Genomic DNA, 9,565 nt, shown 5'->3' with positions numbered 1-9,565 from the left:
CATTTTGCATTCCCTCTAACAGTGCACAAGAGTTACAATTTCTCCACATCCTTTCCAATACTTGATATTTTGTTTTTTGCTTGTTCGTTTTGATAGCAATCTTAATGGATATGAAGTAGTATCTCATAGTTTTGATTTCTAATTCCCTAATAATCAGTGACTTTTAGCAGATTTTCATCTGCTTTTGATCTTTTGTATATCTTCTTTGGAGAAATGTTTATCCAAATTTTTGTCCATTTTTGAATTTTTTTTTTTCCCGTTGGTGGTAAGTTTTAGGAGTTCTCTTTGTTCTCTGGATATTAATCCCTATTCATATGTATGATCTTCACTTATTTTCTCCCACATGTTGGGTTACCTTTTTGCTCTGTATTGTCTTTTGATGTACAAATTTTTAAAATTTTTATCAAGTCCAATTTGCCTATTTTTTCTTTTGTTGCCTGTGTTCCCTATGTTTTTAAAGAATTCTATAGTTTTAAGTCTGACATTTAGATCTTCAATGTATTTTTAGATTTTGTATGTGTTGTTAGGTAAGAGTCAGCATGATTCTTATCCATTTTTTTCAGCACCATTTAGGGCAAAGACTGCCCTTCCCCCATTGAAAAGTCTTGACATTTTTGTCAGACTTGTCTCTGAGTGTTTATTTGACCATGTCTCTAAGTGTTTATTTTTGAGCTGTCTATTCTATTCCATTAGTCTATATGTTAGTGCTTATGCCTGTAACACATTGCTTTGATTACTGTAGCTTTGTAGTGAGTTTTGAAAATAGAAAGCGTGAGGCTTTTTCATTTTCTTTGGGTTTGTTTTTCTTTTCCAAATTTTTGTGGTTTTTTTTTTTTTTTTGGAGGTTTCGTATGAGATTTCTGGTATTTGTAAGCCATATTGCTTCTAAGTGATTGAAATAAGTGTTTAGTCTTCACCTCATAAATTGTATGCACATGTGCAGAAATGCAGAATAATAATAAGTACTTCATATGGAGTTCAGGATGCATCTGGGGTACAGAAGATACTAAGAGTGTCACAGAAAAAGGGTTTTATATACCATTCTAAGAAGTATATCTCATCTCTATGCCTACCTCTTCTACCAACTATGAACTAAACAACAAGTACTTCCTGTTGCTGTGACCCATCCAAAGGAAAATATCACTCTGTCAAAGGGTGAGACACTAACTGGGTTGTTAGCCACTGCCATGGCTTTATTTTCTGTTTTCATTTTGTGTATCTGTGTATCTGCACTTATGCATATGGTTAATAGGGTGAAGACTACATGCTCATTTCAACCATATAGAAGCAACGTGGCTTAAAAATACCACAAATTTCAGATTAAAGGGAAAAACAACCAGATACAATAAAAGAGATATATTGAGCATGTTTTCATATTCAAGTTTTGGAGTCTGTTATTCTATAGAAAAAATGTATGAATAAATCATCCATTAATCAGATGACTCTCAAGTTCTGGCAGAGAAGTATTTTTATTGTTTGGTTGTTCTTCACTCTGGTCTAAGCATCCACAGTTGTGTCTGGTGTGCAATATGTTCTCAAAACATTTAGGTGAAATGAGAGATGAGGAAAACAACAGGGAAAGGACATATTGACTATCAATTTATTTTTGAAAAACCAGGTACTCTTCCTGATCAGCCATGGATAGAATCCATCTAGACTAAGTCAGTAACAAATATTATATTTAGGGAAAAGATATAAACCTTGACCTTAAGAGAGAAAGGCAGGAAAGCAGGACTCATGGAACTCAAATCTGCCAGGAACTAGGTTAAAGATTCTTTACATGGTGTCTCATTTAATCTTTGTAGCCATCCCATTAGAAAAACATCTTCAACCACATTAACAGATGAGGTGCAGAAGAAGGTAAAGTAACTTGTGCAAGGTCAGACAATTAAGAAGTATCAGAGGGAAGAGTCTTTTTTTTTTTAATCTTTTTGACTCCCAAGTCCAGCACTGTCTTTTGCAATACCATGCTTACCTTTTGGAAGATTCAAAAATCTTTAAGCAACAACAAGTATAGGAAATGATTTAAAAATGTTCATTTTAAAGACTAAAATGAAGGGTCATCTATTTTAGAATAAGAATGGATTTTAGGGACAGGAAAACCAAAGAGAATTAGAAGTTTTTTCAGTGTCTACTGACATGTTTAATCCTACAACCCTCTATCAAATGATTATTCTCAAGAAACAGAAAACTTAATAAATCCCTACAGTCATGAGTCAGATGTAAGACTTGAGCTACAAAATTCATGCTATTCCATTAAACTGTGAGGTTTCTATGAAAACTATGGCAAAGGAGAGAACACTGAGATAAAACAACAGGCTTGTTATATAAAGCCTCACACAGATCATTCTATGAAAAATATAAAAATAAAAAACATAATAAATGCCTCATTGTGTATCTTAGTGAGATTAAAGAGAAAAACAACCGGATACAACAAAGGACATATATTCACCATTTTTCCATATTAGAACTTTGAAGTACATTATTTTATAGAACAGATGTATGACTAAAAAAGAAATAAGTAATAAAATCTGACCTGGAATTTCACTAAAATTCTTGGAATATCTTTAAATTATGTTGGATTTCAATTAATTTATATTTTTTCAAAATCTCAATCAAATGTTGCAGGACTGTGAGCCAATAATAGTTAGCATATTGCATTGCATTCCGGTTATCACGGGAAACACTAAAATTCCTAAGTAAATTTATTTAAAAATGATGCTTTAGCGTCATAATTAGAATGCCAAATAATTGCCACTTCAAATAGTTAGGCAGAATTGAATATTTCGTATTTTGGTGCTTTCCTCTTCCCTAAAATGTATTCAAAATCTTATTTATTTATGCATTGATTCTTTTAACTTTGGGCTAGATGCATAAATTTGTAACAGCTGATGTACTTCTTATAAAAAAAAACTACACAAATACACATAAATATGCGCACAAAACTATCAAGTTCTATTATATTTTCTCCTGACTTTTTAGATGTACTAGCCATGTTTTAGTTTATCTACTGAATGTGGCAAATATAAATCTGTCAAAAGAAATATATTTTATGAAAATATAACCATAAATTAAAGACTGAGTAACTCAGCCAGTAAAAAATAACTCCTTTTTTCCAAAAGTAATAGTATATTTTTAGTATGTCTGAGAGGATAGTGAAATACTTATGTCTGATTGACTGCCTTATTAATTAGTGATAGACTTGAATTTTAGATCCTGTCTAGAAAATAAATCATAAATAATTTGAAATTTAAAAAAATAAGTTATTGCAAAAATAAGTTCTTGGATTTTGATGAGCCTAATCACTTGGGTTTTCATAGAGGACCATATAGACACTCTGCTGATATCCTTAACAAAGTCAGATGTTTCCAGTAATAGCTTACTATAGAAGTTGACTCAATCCTCTTGGTGAAAACAACTAACCCAAAAGAAAAACAAGAGTAAATTTTTTCAAATCAAAAGTAGACTGAAATATTACTGGACAAGTTTTAGGAAAAAAAATATATTGGATACATAAGCTATTGTTTGGGATCCCATCAACTTGAGAGGCATCTGTCAAATCTGGAAAAATCTACTGAGACTCTGAGAATATTAAAACTTAAACAAAGCATTTGAGAAGCCCATGGGATAGAAACAAAAAGTAGAACTTAGGAAATACAAAAAAGGGGGATATGCTCTGACAAATTTTTAAGAGGCAGCCCATGAATAATGTTAAATTAGAATAAAAATTGAAAAATTGAAAATTAAACTATCTTATAAAAATAAAATAATTAAGCCCCGTTTTAAATAAACTAAGTAATTAAAAATTAGATTAAGATGATCATGGAGGGGCGCCTGGGTGGCTCAGTGGGTTGAGCCTCTGCCTTCAGCTCTGGGTCCTGGGATCGAGCCCCGCATTGGGCTCTCTGCTTAGTGGGGAGCCTGCTTCCCCCACCTCTCTTTGCCTGCCTCTCTGCCTACTTGTGATCTCTGTCTGTCAAATACATAAATAAAATCTTTAAAAATCTTATTAAAAAAAAAAAAAGATGATCATGGAATGTTATTACCTTCATGTTTTTAAGTCCAAAGTTGAATTATCTCCAGAGGAACACAATACCATTCTGGTTCTTAAATTACTCCTACAGTTTTGACAGCATCAAAGTAAAAAGACAAATAATGAGACAAGATATAATGTGACTGTAAACTTTGAAAATAAATTCTAAGTAAAGATAGATTCCCAGAGTACAGGCAATGATTATCTAAATCAGTTAAGATAACTAGATTTCATATGTTAAGGAAAACTAAAGAAAATATTTGAGAATTTCTGTAGAGGACTGGAAGCAATATAAATATTAATCCAACTCAAATCCTAAAATTAGCAAAAAAGGATAAACTTACTAAAATTAAGGATTCAAAAGGTAAGTTCGGCAGCATAAGTGACAGAATTACTAAAATGAAAAATAGGTCATAAGAAAATATATAGAATAAAGCACAGAGGAGATAGAAACAAACAGAATGAAAAGAGTAATGTTAACTAGAGAGCAAATATAAATGAAGATTCCATATTTCAAGAGAAACTGGATAAAAGTTTCACAGAACTGATATAAGGAAAACAAAACAAAAGCAAACAAAAAACTATTAGGTGCTCCTAGGATGAATTCAAAGAAAATCATATTTAAGAAAATTATGTTAAATCTGTTTAAAACTAAAAAGAAAAAGAAAAAAATTAAGCAAACATAATAAGGAACACTAATTACAGAAAACTAAACAAGTCATAAGTCTCTTAAGGATATTCAAAATATATTTTTTAAAGATTGTCAACTTAAAATTATATAACCATAAAGAATTGCATTCCAAATTAAGACATGATAAAAACATAAACTGGTTACATGTGATACAAGAGAATATTAACAGATTTTATTAGACTTTAATCAGTGAGGTTTCTATGTTGCAATATCCAGCATAACCATTAAGTAAATTAAATAAAGTGAATGAATGCAATTAAGGTATTAAAAAGTGAATAAAGGAGAAATACAAAATGATAAAATTCTAATCAATAAAAAAGTGGCAGGAAAAAACATCAAGAAGAATCTAGAATAACTGGAGCAAACAAAAAGCAAAAAGTAGGAGCATTTAAGTCCACATATACCATTATTTAAACTAATGTATGCAGACTAAGCTCAAATTAAAACATACACATTGTCTAACTGAATAAAATAACAAAAAGTTTAACTCAAAGTCAAAATATGACAATTTTAATTTATGCAATAATTAACATAGCATAAAATATATAGATATAAATTCTAAAATGACAGTATTAATGTATATATACCTGCAAACATTTTATTTTATTTACTCAAAACAAGTAAACAAAAACATTTTATTTTATTTTACTCAAAACAAGTAAACCATAAATAAGTCAAGGATAGAATATTTATAAAGTTAACTATGTACTGGGCTGCAAAGCAAGACTTAACAAATACCAAATGATTTAAATCATAAAGGATATATTCTCTGATCAAGAATAAGGAAGCAAAAAAAAAAAAATAGCCAAAACATATCTAGAAAATGTCTATGGTTTAAAAGTTAGGAAACAACCTGCATAATGAACTATAAGTCAAAGAAGACATTAGAATGGGAATTAGTATGTGTTTCAAATATGTATGCACACACACACAAACACACACACACAGAGCTATATAACAAAGCTTCACTTCCAAGAAAATGTATAATTTTAAATATGTGTGAGTGTGTTTGTTTGTTTGTTTTAGGATCTCATTTATTTATTTGAGAAAGAGAGAGAGTGACAGAGAGAAGGAGCAGGGGAGAGGCAGAGGGAGAAAAGCAGACTCCCTGTTGAGCAGGGAGCTGGACATAGGGCTCAGTCTCAGGACCCTGGTGTCATGACTTGAGCTGAAGTCAGACCCTTAACTGACTGAGCTACCCAGATGCCCTGTGTATTTCTTAAAGTAAGTTTATAAATATATGTTTATAAAAAAAAAAAGCATACTTTTAATATCCACCTGAAGAAGTTAGAAAAAGAATGGCACTTAAACAGAAGGTTTAATATAGAGAAATTTGAAATAGTTATTCAGAAAATAAATAGAAATAGAAGAATCAATAACAAAATAGACTAGACAAACAAACCCAAAAGTTGATTGCACAGAAAAGCTAATACAATTTATGAAACCTGGTAAAAATGCATGAGAGAGAAAGAGAAGGCATAAATACCCCATATCAGAAATGAAAAGGAGGTCATAACCTCATATTTTAGATACTACAGACATTAAAAACTTACACTAGATATAAATTTATTTCAAAAAACTCAAAAATGTAGGCAAATTAGAGAAATATTTTGAAATGCACAGCTTACCAAAAGTGATCTAATCAGAAAGGAAAAAAATGAAAAGCATATATTAAAAAATTATAATAACTACAAATGTCCACTGACACCACTTTCATTTCATAAAAAGAAAATAACATTTATACCCAGTTGGTTTCACTAAATTTTACTAAATTTTAAAAAAGAAAGAAGCTGGATACAAAAAAATCTGCTAATAAGAATATAAGAAAGGTAAACAGTGGTAAAATTCTCTCATAAATCTATACTCAAAAATTCTATGAAATTTTAGCATATTTAACCCTGCAGTGTATAAAAATCACATTATCTTGTGAAAGCTGTTATTCCCAGAAATGCAAGATTATTTTAATATTCAAAAATCATTCAATACATTCCCTTGTATTTGAAAGAATAAAGGATTAAAAAACATTTATGATAATCTCGGTAATTCCAAGAAAAACAGTATTGTATAATTCCACATGTTATTGAAAAGAAATAGGTTTTTAATAATAGGAAACTATTAGCGAACTGATAAAGGGAATCTTATTTATTCTCATAAAATGTTTATAAAAACTATAACAGACATTATTCACAGTATTTAAATATTAAAAATCTTTCTTCTTAAGATGAGGAACAAACCCAGTTTGTCAAGGACTTCTTGAAAGGCAACATCAGGAAGGAACTGTTTAAGCTGGCCTCTACCGCAATTTACTTCACATATTCAGCCCTCGAGGAGGAAATGGAGTGCAACAAAGACCACCCAGCCTTTGCCCCCTTGTACTTCCCCATGGAGCTACACCGGAAGGAGGCACTGACCAAGGACATGGAGTATGTTTTTGGTGAGGACTGGGAGGAGAAGGAGCTGTGCTCTGAGACTTCCCAAAAGTACATGGAATGGATCCATTACCTGGGGCAGAATGAGCCAGAGCTACTGGTGGCCCATGCCTATACTTGCTATATGGGGGGGGGGGCATTTCAGGGGGACAAGTGCTGAAGCAGGTGGCCCAGTGGGCCCTGAAACTTCCCAGCACAGGAGAAGGGACCCAGTTCTATCTGTTTGAGAATGTGGACAATGCACAACAGTTCAAGCAGTTGTACCGGGCCAGAATGAATGCCTTGGACCTGAACCTGAAGACCAAAGAGAGGATCGTGGAGGAGGACAATAGGGCCTTTGAGTACAGCAAGCAGATATTGGATGAAATGGACCATGCTGGCTCCATGTTGGCCAGGGAGACCCGGGAGGATGGGCTCCCCGTGCACGATGGGAAAGGAGAGGTGTGCAAATGCCGGTACTATGCTGCTAAACCAGACAGAGGTGCCGTGGAGGGCAGCAGCTGCCCCTTCCAAACAGCCCTGGCTGGTGCTGAGTAAGCCCAGCCTGCAGTTCTTTCTGGTCACTGGTGTGGCCCTGGTTGCTGGCCTCCTGGCCTGGTACTACATGTGAAGGAACCATCATACCACGTTGGCGCCTTCCTCCCCAGTGACCAATGGCCTGCCCCCACCTCCACCGGTGACAAAGCTACCACCTCAGGTGACTTTTTTTTTTTTAAATGCTGATTTTGAGAAAACAAGCAACCAATAAAGGTGAGACGCTAAAGCCTCAAAAAAAAAAAAAATCTGGTACAGGAACAAATCTGAATTACTACCACTTCTATTCAATATCGAATAAGAGGTTACAGGCAATGATGAAGAAAAAGGAAGAAGAGGAAGAGAAGTAGGAGTAAGAGGGGGAGGAGAAAAAGAGAAAGAGAAAAAGGAGAAGAAGGAGGAGGAGAAGGACAACAACAACAGCAAGAAAAAGAAGTAATTGTTATATGGTTTGGAAAGAGAATTCAGCAAAGTCTCAGGATACAAAATCAATGTGAAGAAATCTATGCATTGGCAGTTTCATTTATACATGAGAAAGAGAAATTAAGAAACAATCCCAATTACAATTGCACCAAAAATAACAAAATACCTAGGAATAAACCTAACAAAAGAGGTGAAAAACCTATATTCTGAAAACTATAAAACACTGATGAAAGAAATTGAAGACAACACAAAGTAATGGAAAGATATTCCATGCTCATGGATTGGAAGAAAAAATATTGCTAAAATGTATATACTACCCAAAGCAATCTACATATTTAAGGCAATACCTATCAAAATACCAACATCAATTTTTTACAGAAGTAGAACAGAAAGTCCTAAAATTTGTGTGGAACCACAAATGCCCCTGAATAGCCAAAGGAATCTTTAAAAAAGTAGAAAACAAAGTTGGAGGCATCACAATTCAAGATTTCAAGTAATTTTCCAAAGTCGTAATAATTAAAATGGCATGATGCTGGCACAAATATAGACACAAAGATCCACAGAACAGAATAAAGAATACAGAAATAAACCCACAATTATATGGTCAATTATTCTCAAAAAAGCAGGAAAAAATATCCAGTGGAAAAAAAAAGACAGTGTCTTCAACCAATGGTACTGGGAAAACTAGACAGCACCATGCAAAAGAATGAAACTGGACCAATTTCTTGCACCATTCCCCCAAATAAATGCAAAATGGATGAGAGTTCAAAATGTAAGACCTGAAAACATAAAAGTCCTAGAAGAGAACACAGGCAGTAACTACTTGACATCAACCATGGCAAATTCTTTCTAGATAGTTCCTCTAAAGCAAGGGAAACTCAAGTAAAATTAAAATATTGAGACTTCATCAAAATAATACCTTCTACACAGTGAAAGAAACCCTCAATAAAACTAACAGGCAACCTATGGAGTGGGAGAAGATATTTGCAGGTAACATATTTGATAAAGGGTTACTATCCAAAACATAAAGAACTTACACAACTCAATACCCCCCAAAAACCAAATAATCCAATTAAAAATAGACAAACAACATGAACAGACATTCCTCCAAAAAAAGACATACAGATGGTTAACAGACACATGAAAATATAATCATTATCATTCATCATCAGGTACCTATAAATCAAAACTGCCATGTGAAAGCCCATCATAGCTTTCTAAATGGCTAAAATTAAAAACACAAGAAACAGAAGGTATTGGTGAGGACTTGGAGAAAAAGAAACCCTGTTTCCACTGTTGGTGGGAATGAAAGCTGGTGCAGCCATTGTGGAAAACAGTATGGAGGTTCCTGAGAAAGTTAAAAATGGATCCAGCAATTGCATTACTATTTACCAAAGAATACACAAACAGTAATTCAAAGGGATACATGCTCCTCTATGTTTAAAGAAATATTAT

At 33.1% G+C, this 9,565-nt stretch overlaps 1 pseudogene; it reads left to right on the top strand.

Annotated features, from left to right (window-relative positions):
- The first annotated feature begins 1,560 nt into the window (after window positions 1-1,560).
- Window positions 1,561-7,763, top strand: LOC101676326 (annotated as a pseudogene).
- The last annotated feature ends 1,802 nt before the right edge of the window (window positions 7,764-9,565 follow it).

This window comes from Mustela putorius, unplaced genomic scaffold (genome assembly GCF_011764305.1).
Source record: "Mustela putorius furo isolate JIRA1106 unplaced genomic scaffold, ASM1176430v1.1 tig00003867_pilon_pilon_pilon, whole genome shotgun sequence".
Lineage (NCBI taxonomy): Eukaryota > Metazoa > Chordata > Mammalia > Carnivora > Mustelidae > Mustela > Mustela putorius.
The sequence above is the reverse complement of the archived record's forward strand: the minus strand, read 5'-3'. Positions and strand labels throughout refer to the sequence as shown.